Source organism: Limulus polyphemus, unplaced genomic scaffold (genome assembly GCF_000517525.1).
Source record: "Limulus polyphemus unplaced genomic scaffold, Limulus_polyphemus-2.1.2 Scaffold2, whole genome shotgun sequence".
NCBI classification, from domain to species: Eukaryota; Metazoa; Arthropoda; class Merostomata; order Xiphosura; family Limulidae; genus Limulus; species Limulus polyphemus.
In genome coordinates, this window is record NW_013665612.1 from 2,992,115 (window position 1) to 3,003,783 (window position 11,669).

Here is an 11,669-nt window from a genome sequence, read left to right on the forward strand (position 1 = left end):
GAAATTATTGGAGAAGCTTGCTGTATTAGCGACAGTTGTATTTTTTCTGATAAGTTTATTTGTTTTACGACTTTGTTATTTTAAAAAGAAACAGGAATGTGCTCTATGACATATTCAACGTCGTAGCTGTGGCGACAGCACCGATGTCGTAATATTACGATACTATAGCTAAGCTTATCTTATTATAATGGAGCTTGCGGTGTACAAGTCCAAAACTCGGATCTCGGAAACTACCGCACCGATCATCAACAATCATAACTGGATAATATTTTTTTTATAACTAGGCAGTATTTTTATAGCTGAGCAATAAATAAAACAATTGAAATTTCCACAAAAATGATATGTTTCAGATTTAGCCAATAATAATTACAAACAAAAAAGGAGTAACTTTCAAATATAAAACAATCAAAAACAAACTTTAAATAAATTATTTGTTTTTCGTTAGTGAAAATCTCATTAGTTTTGCAATAGAAAATCAAGGCACTTTCATTAATAACTGCGTCTACAAAGAAATACTTCAATAAAATCTATTCTGTGATGTAATTCTGTGATAATAGCTCATTTTTAAACTAAAATTTCAATAAACTCCTTTTTCTCATGGATGGTGAACATTATTGAATGTCAAGTATGAGTACATTGTTGTAGAACTGTCAAACAATTCCATAAAAGGCCGCAGGCCCAATAGCCTTCCGCAGGAACTAGCAGTTATACCTGTCCGGTTGTTTCTGCTAGTACTAATAATAGTTAGTTGAATGTGTTTTCTAATGCATTTCTGCTGCAGACTTCATACTAAATATAATAAGTGAGAGGTAAGGGTATTTCAAGGCGATTTTTTTCGAATCGGGAACACTTCCTGGGACGGCTAGCGCAGATAGCCCTGGTGTAAGTTTGCGCGAAATAAAAAAACAACAACAAACAAATAAAACAAACACTTCCTGGGATGTTTTCCTCCCGAAGACAACAATCTTCGTCCGGGGCTATCCCCAGAAATCGGGGACGTTTATTCATTCTGTTTTAAATAACTTGAAATTATTGAAGGCCTACAGACTATAAATATACACATAGTGTTATACTTAATGAGTCATCAGATTTCACAAGAAAACGATCAACTTTTGCCTGATAAACCTTATTGATTTACTAGCTGGAGTATCTGTCCCTTGGACGGAAGTTATGTAAATTCGTGATTAATGAAAGGTTATCTTAGGACATGAAAACTGCTTCCTTTATATGTAACCAGATCAATCAACACCATGAAATAAAATACTTAGAAAACTCCTTCCCTCCCCATAGTAGGCTTAAGACTGTCATTTAAAACAGCTTCAATACAGTTGGAGCTGTTTTAAAGTGGTCATGTTAGAAGAGTGTGAAGTAGTTGTAAAAAAACGCAAAAACGCTCTTAAAAATGGCAAAACGTAAGATGCAAAACTGAAAATTTGTATATTCCTCCGCATAGGCCTAATGAACCTCCATACCAATTTTGGTGCAGATCCATCCACACACTGCGAAGTAGTTACATGAACATACAACAGAACAGACAGTACTATCATATTGTGATCCTTTAAGGTTATAATACGGACATTTAAATTAATAATTAAGTTAGTAAAAAAACGATATTCATCATATGAATAATGGCAATTATAATGACTTCATGATACCTAAAAAATGTATAAACCAAATACGCCTAGGAGAAACCTAACAGTTGGGAATCTAGATCTTCCTCAAGGAAGAAAGTGCTCTATTTCTTCTTCTTTTGTGCTAATAATAATAAGAATTTTAATTACAATTTTTCTTTAAAGAAACACTTTCTTTTCGATTTAGTCAAGAGTTTTCTAAAAATATAAATATTTAGATGTTTTGAGTAGGTTATTTTTTGTAAGATAGATACTGTAAACTCTATCATTGGATAGTTTTTGTTTCGATATGGAAGAGATTATTCCTTGGAGTTTTGATGCATTACTCTGTATAAACAAACATGACTTTGATGCGTAAATTTTCGTAGTTTATAAGCAACTTTAATTTTCTCTTTTACTCTCCGTTTCTTTGATTTCATTCGTAAAGTCTACGGTATAATGAATTATCTGTGGAAACTTAGTTGAATGGACGGCAACTGTCTGTCTTAGAAACACAAGTGTAGAGGACGACGTTTCGAAAGTCTTCTGCCTTTCGTCTTTCGAAACGTCGTTCTCTACTCTTGTGACACCCCCAGTGGCACAGCGGTATGTCTGCGGACTTACAACGCTAGAAACCGGGTTTCGATACCCATGGTGGGCAGAGCACAGATAGCCCACTGTGTAGCTTTGTGCATAACTTAAAACAAACAAACTGCTCTTGTGTTTGTACAACAGGCAGTTGCCGTCCATTAAACTAAGTTTCATCATGAATACTCTGCCTAAACAATCTGTCAAATAGTTATCTGTCATTTAACCTTTGTGTCGCTATGTAATTCTAAATATGTCCCAGAAAAGACAAATGAAGAATGTACAATTATGCATTTAAAAAGAGCAGCATTGATTAAAATCCCTGCCTTAATTTCATTTGTTCTTTCTCTTATTTTTTATTCAAGCTAAATTAATGCTCCGTATGATTCGATTAGAAAATTATTGCCCAATGTTGCTGGTTTTATTTGAATGTGCTCAATGTGAAATCAGAAGAGCTTTACCTTAGAAATCCAGTTTGACGACTTCGAGTAGAAACAACGATTCTCAGCGCATTGGATTAATAGCTTATTCAAGTTTGTTTATTGGTGTAACTTGAATTTAATATATTTTAATTAATGTTGATTGAAAGGTTTATTTGACAAGTTATATTAACAATCAAGTTATACACTGACTTTCATAAAAGTAATTCATCACTTGATTCAAAACTTGGGACATTAGCTTTTGATAATTATTGGTGAAGTGTAATAAGAAAGTACTACAATCAAATGAATTAAACAAAGACCAAATAATGACTATAAAGTAAGCAAATGAAAAATTGTTTTTTTTTGTTGTTTTTTTTTTACAAACAGTTCCTGTGAAGGATTATTACGTTACTTTTCAACCTGATTATTTTTCTTCGAAATTCAATGTAACTCGTATAAACATTTAAGTTTGTTATTTATTTTTAACCAAAGCCTTCAAGTTCTTCTTTATGAGAAACGCGATGGGGTGATCATTGAATACGTTAATTTAAAAGATATCTGTTACCCGAAGCAGTGACATTAACACCCACACCCTTACAGTCAGTACACGTGTAAGCTTCTTTTAATGATTAACAAAAGCCCTTAAATATAAAATATTTGATCTTATAATTTTCTATCTCCAAAGGGGTTTAAAATACTAAAAATGTTCACCAAAAAAAAAGAAGCAATCTATTCATTCGTAAAGCTCAGATTAGTAAAGAAGAAAGTAAATTAAGGGAGTACACTGATTTTTGCCATTATACCTGGAAAAAGAATCATTAAACATTAAAGATGTAAGAAAGTCTGTGATAATGAAACGCGGCATTTGTAAATCCGCCTACAATTCCCCTTACGAATATAAAGCATCACCAAAGTGTGCTTAATCATTAAAGTAAACATCGTGGGAACAAACTATTAAAAAAAGAAAAGTATCTTGTATATTTGTGCTGAAGTAATAGGTGGGATCTAGAGATAAATAAAAGAAATATTAAAAGAGAATTGGGCTTAAATTGTGTAAATACAGTCACACATCATCCACATTTTATAATGTTGTGTCCTATATGTTAAACACATGAAAATCTTTGAAGTATAGGATATCTCTAATATTTTTTTATGCGTGACGTTTGTGATGATTCCGAATTTTTAATATAGATTTCAATAAAGTTAAATCAATTCGTACTGGAAATGTTTCTTATTAGATAGTAGATTTCATTATGTTTCACACGGATTTGAAACAATTGAATACAACACGTACGAAAGTAAATGGAATCCTTAAATGGTCACGAATTTAAGCAACAGTTAGAAATATGTATATACTAGTCCTGCTTTATTATATTAACTTCTGTATCTTTTCAGTGAAAAACATAACTTATTTTTATATTACGTCTTGCTAAGTGATAATTAATTGGTGTTTAAAATAATTCATTTCTATCAAGTTTATCTCAAGCTTGTAAATATTTCCTTTCTACATATAGTTTCAAATATATCACTTTTATTTTTTTTTGTTTCATTCGTTCAGTACTATCTCATTTGTCATCTAAGTATTATATTTAACGCATTTCTTTAATATTTAAATATATATGTATTTTTCATGAAATTTATATTTTTGATCCCTATGTTAAATATATTTAATCAATTCAGATAACTCTATGAACGTACCAAAAATTGCCCTGTGTTTGGGATTGACTTTTAAAAAAATACTATCAGGCTTTCAGTAGTCTTCGAATCAATATTCCAAGAGCAACGGTTAAAGTAAGTTGGCATAACATTTAACAAGTGAACAGCAACATTAAGTCACATCTATGATGGAGAGTAATAGTGTGTATTTTGTAATATATATATATAATTAAAAAGTAACTGTGTGTGTGCGCGCATGTAGAAAGCTTTTTCAAACTTTATCAAATTATGCAAAAATGAAATTAGGAATAGGAAAGTACGGACGACGTCACCATATGTGCGTGGAAAGCTCTTTAAACTTCTGCAAAAATGAAATTAGGAGTAGATACTACTATGCATTGCAAAAGGAAAGGTGTTTGGGAAATGGATCTCTCATCCCTCAGAGCCTCGTCTCTAACAGCAGCGTTTATGTGTTAAAGTTTTGTATATGAATTTATTTATTTGTTTATAGACATTTAGGGTACTTGACCCCGATACCCGGGGTTTGAAAGAGTCGTTAGACCTGATGTCTTTTACCAGATAATTCGATCGGTTTGTCATTTTTGATCAAAATGTATTTTGTACTAGAGGTGCTTGTTGGGTATAACGTATTATGGAATAGGTTTAACCCACTTAAGTTTAATCTCGTGGTCATTGAGACGCCCCCCACGGTCATCATATTTGTTCAGAACTCTATGTACCTAATCTCTTACGCGAGTAGTCTAGGCAGGTCATTTAACTGTCTTAATTCCTTCAAATATACACAGCACTGTTTTTCATTTCATAAACTTTGAGTATTCAAATACAAAATAGCACAACTAAAAAAAAAAAAGTTTCTACGCAAAATGAGTTTTCTTCCCAGTATATATATATATATAAGAAACCTCTAATCCTTTCTTTTTGCCAAATTTTTCTTTATTTACCAAGTTCTTCTTTATTTAACCGGTTTCGTAGCATCACAAGCTATATGTCAGAATAAAAACCAGAAAACGGGTAAAGTAATATATTTACATTTAAAATTTATATGCCCCACAGTGGTACGTCTGCGGAGTTACAACGCAAGAATCCTGGTTTCGATACCCGTGGTGGGCAGAATAAAGACCTCTCCAGTGGCACAGCGGCATGTCTGCGGACTTACAACGCTAGAATCCTGGTTTCGATCCCCGTGGTGGGCAGAATAAAGACCTCTCCAGTGGCACAGCGGCATGTCTGCGGACTTACAACGCTAGAAACCGAGTTTCTATACCCATGGTGGGCAGAGCACAGATTTTGTTTTTCCAATATAATTTTTTTTCATTATATATTTTTGAATAATTAAAAAAATCCAGGTTAAAAAATTATCTTATTATTAACGTTTAAAATCAAAACCAAATTAAAAATTCTTTAAAAGAATATTGAAATATTTTTAACGTTAGCAGTAAAATTACTATGATACAATAGAGAAATTCCGCAGACTATAGATATTACTTTTGAAAAATGCTTTGTCTTGAATAACCTTATATGTAATTACATAATGCATGTTAGTTTTTATGTTCTGTTTTTATTATCAGTATTTTCAATATTATTTAATGGTGTGATCATGCTAATATCAATTGTGTGCCTAAACTATCTTTCTTCAGTAGTTATTTAGTATAACTGAAATCAAATATACTTGATGTGGGAAGAGGTCAATGGTTTTGTTGTGTATTTGTATTTACTATTCATGGCAAAGCTACTACGGCTATGTAACGTCATCTCTAATTTTGAACTACTGACTATAGGGAAGGTAGCCAGTCAGCGACATCCTACTACCTATAATTTACGCCAAGGAATTGACTGTCACTATTATAATGCATCCACACCTTAAAGTACGTGAAATTTTTTTTGATATCACACTGATTCGAACCTGGCACGCCAGCTTCAAAATCCTGAGCTCTATTACAGGGCCAACGGACCCGCATTTGTTGTGAAATGGGGGTAATAAAAATACGCCTCCATTTTTAAACTTTTTTGTCTATTGAGATTATAATGTTTTATATTATACACAGTTTATTATGATTGAGAATCATGTATGTTGTTGACTGTAGTTTATTAATTTCAATAAATAGAGTGCACGTATAATGTTTCTTCTTAGTGTAAATTTCTAAATCTTCTATAGTGTTTCTTTGTAGGTAAAGTATATCACACCACAATTCCGAACACGCAAGCACGAGCGAGTACTCAAGCGCCCTGGTATTCATAATCCGAAGAAAACTCTCCCTGATAAAGAAATAAAGCTCTCCGATTGGCTGCTTTATCAATGATGTCATTATCCCTGCAATGGTACCAGGAACGTGTCAGCTGGGTCTCACGTAGCAAGCTTGGTGAATGCCAAAGATTAGGTCTGTGTGAGTGCTTAAAATGCAATACTTATATATTTTGTCGAGATTCTGTAATAGTATAGTGAAAATGAAATAAATGTTCGCAACAAATTAATTTTGCATTATAACCTTAACTATTCGTACATAGCAGTTTAAAACTGAGATTAGTAATGCATTCGTAGCAAGCCCTGGGTGAATAAACACCACTATAACATAAAAAAGTGTATGTGATTATTTCTTTCAAGAAGCACGTGACAAGAATCTTCCAATCCTGTTTCTGTTGTGGAGAGGTGAGTTACTCATTCACCATTTTTAGCTCAAGGCATTCAGTCGCTTTATTCCGTTTGAAAGGTAAGGTTGTGTTAAATGTTTAGGACAGAAGTGGATAGAAATATGTTGTTTTCATGTGATTTTTAAACGTCTTTAAAAGATCAACTTATTTATATTTTATAAAGTTATTGTTAGGCGAAGGCATCTTTAAAATGTCCAACGATGGTTATATAGTTTGATATGTACTATCAGTAAGAATGTATTTTAAGTTCTGTTGTACGGGGGATTCAGTATTACACGTCCTACTTGCACTTCACAACTACTACTACTACTAGTACTATTACTCTCATACTGTAAAGGTCCATCTTCGTAAGCAGTTGCTAAGCGCTAATACTAGCATATCAACAAGAAATAAGTGTAAGTTTTGTAACATTAATTTCCAGATGATAAAATATGCTGCTTTATTGTATATTAAGTTATACAATATTAATATACTTTTAACTTTAAGTACCACAGTTAATTGTGTTACACTTACAGTGGTTCTGCCTTTCATACTCGTACCATCAGTGTCATACTCGTAGTAAATTCAATTATTAGCTTACTAGACTGCCTAAGTAACAACTGTAACGACAGAAGGAAAATTGAAATGTTAAAAAAAACTGTGCAATATGTATATAAATTATAACTTGTATAATTTTGAGATTGACGTTAAATTGGAATATAGTAATTTGTGACAGTTGATAATGCAACACTATCAACTCTTAAAGTTTTTGCCCCTCTGTAGGTCAGCAGTAAGTTAGACTTAAGTTATACCTTCAGAAATCGGGTTTTGATGCCGGCAATGGGGCGAACAGGAATAGCCCATTGTGTACTTTGAGCTTAACAACAAAAAATTAAAACTTGACATTAAGGAAGATGAAAAATGCTTCTTTTTTTTTCACGACTCATGGAAGTTTCATAATTCTCATATCACTTCTAATTTCTATAGTAAAAATTATATTAAATGCTATTATGTTTTTTGATTGGCATCACTATTTTCAAATGAAAGTACTAGAACTTGCATAAATTTTTAAGGTGAAAAATTCTAACTAACTTTATGAATTAAGATATTAGCATCATATGTATAAACATGTAATTTTTTTCTAATAAAGATTGATGAGTATACATTATAAATAATCAGTAAATGTTATTTGTGTTTTTTGCTGGATGTGTGTATATATTTATACACATTAGTATTTGAGAAGAATATTTAGTACAACTTCAGTTTTGGTTATTTTGTTTATTTTCTGGTGGTAGAGCTATGAAGCTCTAAGAATAACCTGCATGTTAGTGTTAATTTACAAGCTACTTTTAAATGTACTTTTCCATATGAAATAAAGTTGTACTAGCATTGTACATTGTTTCCATTTGCCCAAGAAATACCTTTTTTATTATAATTTCTTGTGTAGATTTTTGAAAAGTAAAATTGTTTTTGTTTTGTACTCTACTTCTGAACTCCATATTGTGTCACTTCACTTGTTAAATTACTACTGATATATTTTTATAATATATGAAGCTATATTTTCTGATCATTGTACTCCTGCTTATCTTTTTGACATACTTTAAATCTTTTGAACTTTTTTTTTTTTCAGTTTTGTAATCTTTTGTGGCTTATAATATTAAGTTTTAGCTTTTGGAAATAGCAAGCATTTTTTTTAAGAGTAGATATGTTTTACCAGTTTCTACATTCTTTGGTTTGATGACAGTTATCCTCACCTGTGAGTTGTATATATGGCATCTTATTTAACCTCTGACTTCTTATTCTTGTCAAATGGTTTTGATCCTTTTTATTTAGTAGCTTGAATATAAACATTATTCTTAAGCATTTTGGTGGAATTTTACAGCCCCCTCTTTTGCAGCAGTGGTCACTGACTAGTATTTTATGAGTATGAAAGAGTTTCTTCCACATCCTTGTAATTTATGAGGGGGTGAATAAGAATATGTGTAACTCTGGAGTTATTATGTGCTATTTATTTTGTAGCAGATATATTTTTTGTATGTAACTCTATTGAAAGTTAACATTTTGACTAATATTCAACAACAATTTGAAGCAAATACAATAGCAGGATGACTCAATCCAGAAACTCCAACATAGGCAGACCATTTTGATCATATTCTTACAAGTTTAATGACATTCTAATAAATTCTAAAAAAAAGGTAGTTAGTAAAAACACAGTCATAACTTTGAAAAATTGTAGTAGGTCAGAACTTACAAATATGATGATGATGCAAGACTTTTGCATCACTGTGTGAGTGTATTTATGCAGTAGCAGATGCAGAAAGAGTTTGTCAAACTCCCATGGGGAATTAATTGTATTGTATGATTATTTTACGTATAAGAGCTAAAATTGTAAATAAAATGGCTGCAATTATTATTTTTTATTCATATGTTTATAAATGAGTTGTGCACTTTAAAATGGTTATGTAAATTTTGACTCAGTCACTTCTGACCATGTATTTCCGGAATACTCTTGGTTGAGCATAAAAAATGGGGTATTCTTACATAATGTATCTGATTTTGTGAGTATGATGTGGTGTTATTGGTTGAGGGAGATGTATTTGTATTACACTGTATGTGCTCAGAGGTGAGAAGGGAGACCTCATATTGTACTCCATGATTAAGGTGGATTTCTTTAGTATGTGGTTAATAAACATTTTTAGAAACTAGATCAACCAAAAGTTGTTGCTTTCAGTCATCTTCTAGGGAAATTAAAAGTGATAAAACCACCCATTCCATGCCTGTGGGCTCCATATTGGCTCATTGATAAGCTTGAATGCTTATAACAGTAAAAACAGGTTTCAGTACATGTGGTGGGCACTGCACAGATAGCTCATTGTGAAACTTTGTGCTTAATGACAAACAAACAAACAAAAACCATGCCTGTGGTGCTCAGATTTTCAGAAAAAACCTTGATTTGTTACTGGTGTGTGTGTATATTGCAATTAGAGAGAAACTTGATAATCGTAAACTCTTGAAAGCTTGCTAGAAGTCATTTTTGAGTTACCTTTTCAAGAATATTTATTCTATTAGGGTTAAACATAACATTATGACACTATTGGTTAGATAAGCTATGCACAAATGTAGGTAGGCAGATGTGTAGTACTGCTGGAGCACACCAGAATACAATCCTGGCACCTGAAATTGAAGCTGAGTCCTGATAGTTCAAAAGCAAAAAATATTTATATAAAAATAAAATACTTAGCTTACACATTAAATTGTATTTCATAACCAAACTTTTAAATTAGAATGTCAAAGAACACTCTGGCTATTTGTGGTCCTCCATGTTCACTGGTAGAGTTCTCTTAAACCAGCTTTCACTCTCAATCAGGAGTTAAGCTTGCAAAAGAAGCCTCTCTATTAAATCTAGCACAACTTTACTTGCAGGATATCATCCTTATCTGTACTAGTAAGGTGAAAGTGGCAACCATGGAAGGTCTTGATCTAAATTCAGAGGGAAGGAATGATAGAAAACAGAGTACCACGTGGTGTAGCTAGGAAAAGCAAAAGATGGAGAATCAGTAGGACATTATACAGCCAGAAGGTCTTTGATAAAAAAAAACACTAAAGGATTTCCTGCATCCTGCAAAGTAGCTGGTGTCCACATGAAGGGTCAGTAGTTGTCAACACATCCTCTGGAGTTATCACCTATAATACTCAACTTAACTTGAACTCTCTTACCAAAACCAAAGAATTTTTGTAAAGTTTTCAGGCATAACCTGAACAATAAGGTCTAGATCCCACGAGAGTGAAACCAACTGTTTATTAACATTTTAGAAAATTTTGTATAAAGTTGTATTTCTTAACACTTAGTGTTTACAGATGTTAAAGTGATTTTCAGTATTCATTGCAAGGTCAAGAAACAAACCTTGGATTCTGTGAATGCATTAATGGTCAGGAAAACTTGAAACATTATGCACCTCTAATTTTTTGTGTATTCTACCATTGATTTGAAATTTGTTTCAGAACAAATGATAATGCTTCACTGTACTTTTGATCTATTTCTAAAAGCTGGATAATAACATGGATTTGATTAGTTTTCAGCCAAAGAGACATAAATGTTATTCAGACACTGTCACTGTTTGATGGGTAAATCAGGATTTTCAGTCAGATGCTGGTAGCATCCATTTGGGTTTAAGGAGTTAATTATAATTATTATTTTTTTAATATTCAGTACTTTACTTGCTTGCTAAGAAATTGCTCACTGCATTGGGAAGGCCTATCAAGTTGTTACTTGTGTAGTACACAATGAGATAGGTCTACTTAATAACAGGAGAATCAGTGAAGATATCGATTATGAAATAGTGCTGTATTTCTAAGTAATTGCATCATAAGAATGGATGAAGAGACTGAGTACAAAGAGGCTGAGCAATTATTATTATAACATAATGTTTTGGGACAACATGGGACCTATTGGTCCATCTCGGCTGTTCCATACTCTAAACTAACTTAAAATAATTTTTCAAAAAATCTTGAAGCCAGCCCTTATCAATCGTATACTTATCAAGCATTTTCTTAAACTCACTTAAATTTACTGCCTCTACAACATCTGTGGGCAACCCATTCCAAAGTCCAACCACCCTGTCAGAAAAATGAAACTGTCTTAGTTGAAGATGACTCCTACCATGCCAAAATTTATATTTGTGTCCCCTAGTCCTACTATTCTCATTGTTAAGTATGAAAAAAGATGATGCTTCAATACTATCAA

At 32.3% G+C, this 11,669-nt stretch overlaps 1 protein-coding gene across 1 annotated transcript in view; it reads left to right on the top strand.

Annotated features, from left to right (window-relative positions):
- The first annotated feature begins 6,628 nt into the window (after window positions 1-6,628).
- Window positions 6,629-11,669, top strand: part of LOC106468014 (protein capicua homolog) — an 80,583-nt gene continuing 75,542 nt past the window's right edge. The window contains 1 exon segment of the mRNA XM_022395947.1: window positions 6,629-6,944. The gene's annotated coding sequence lies outside the window, so the exon portion shown is untranslated.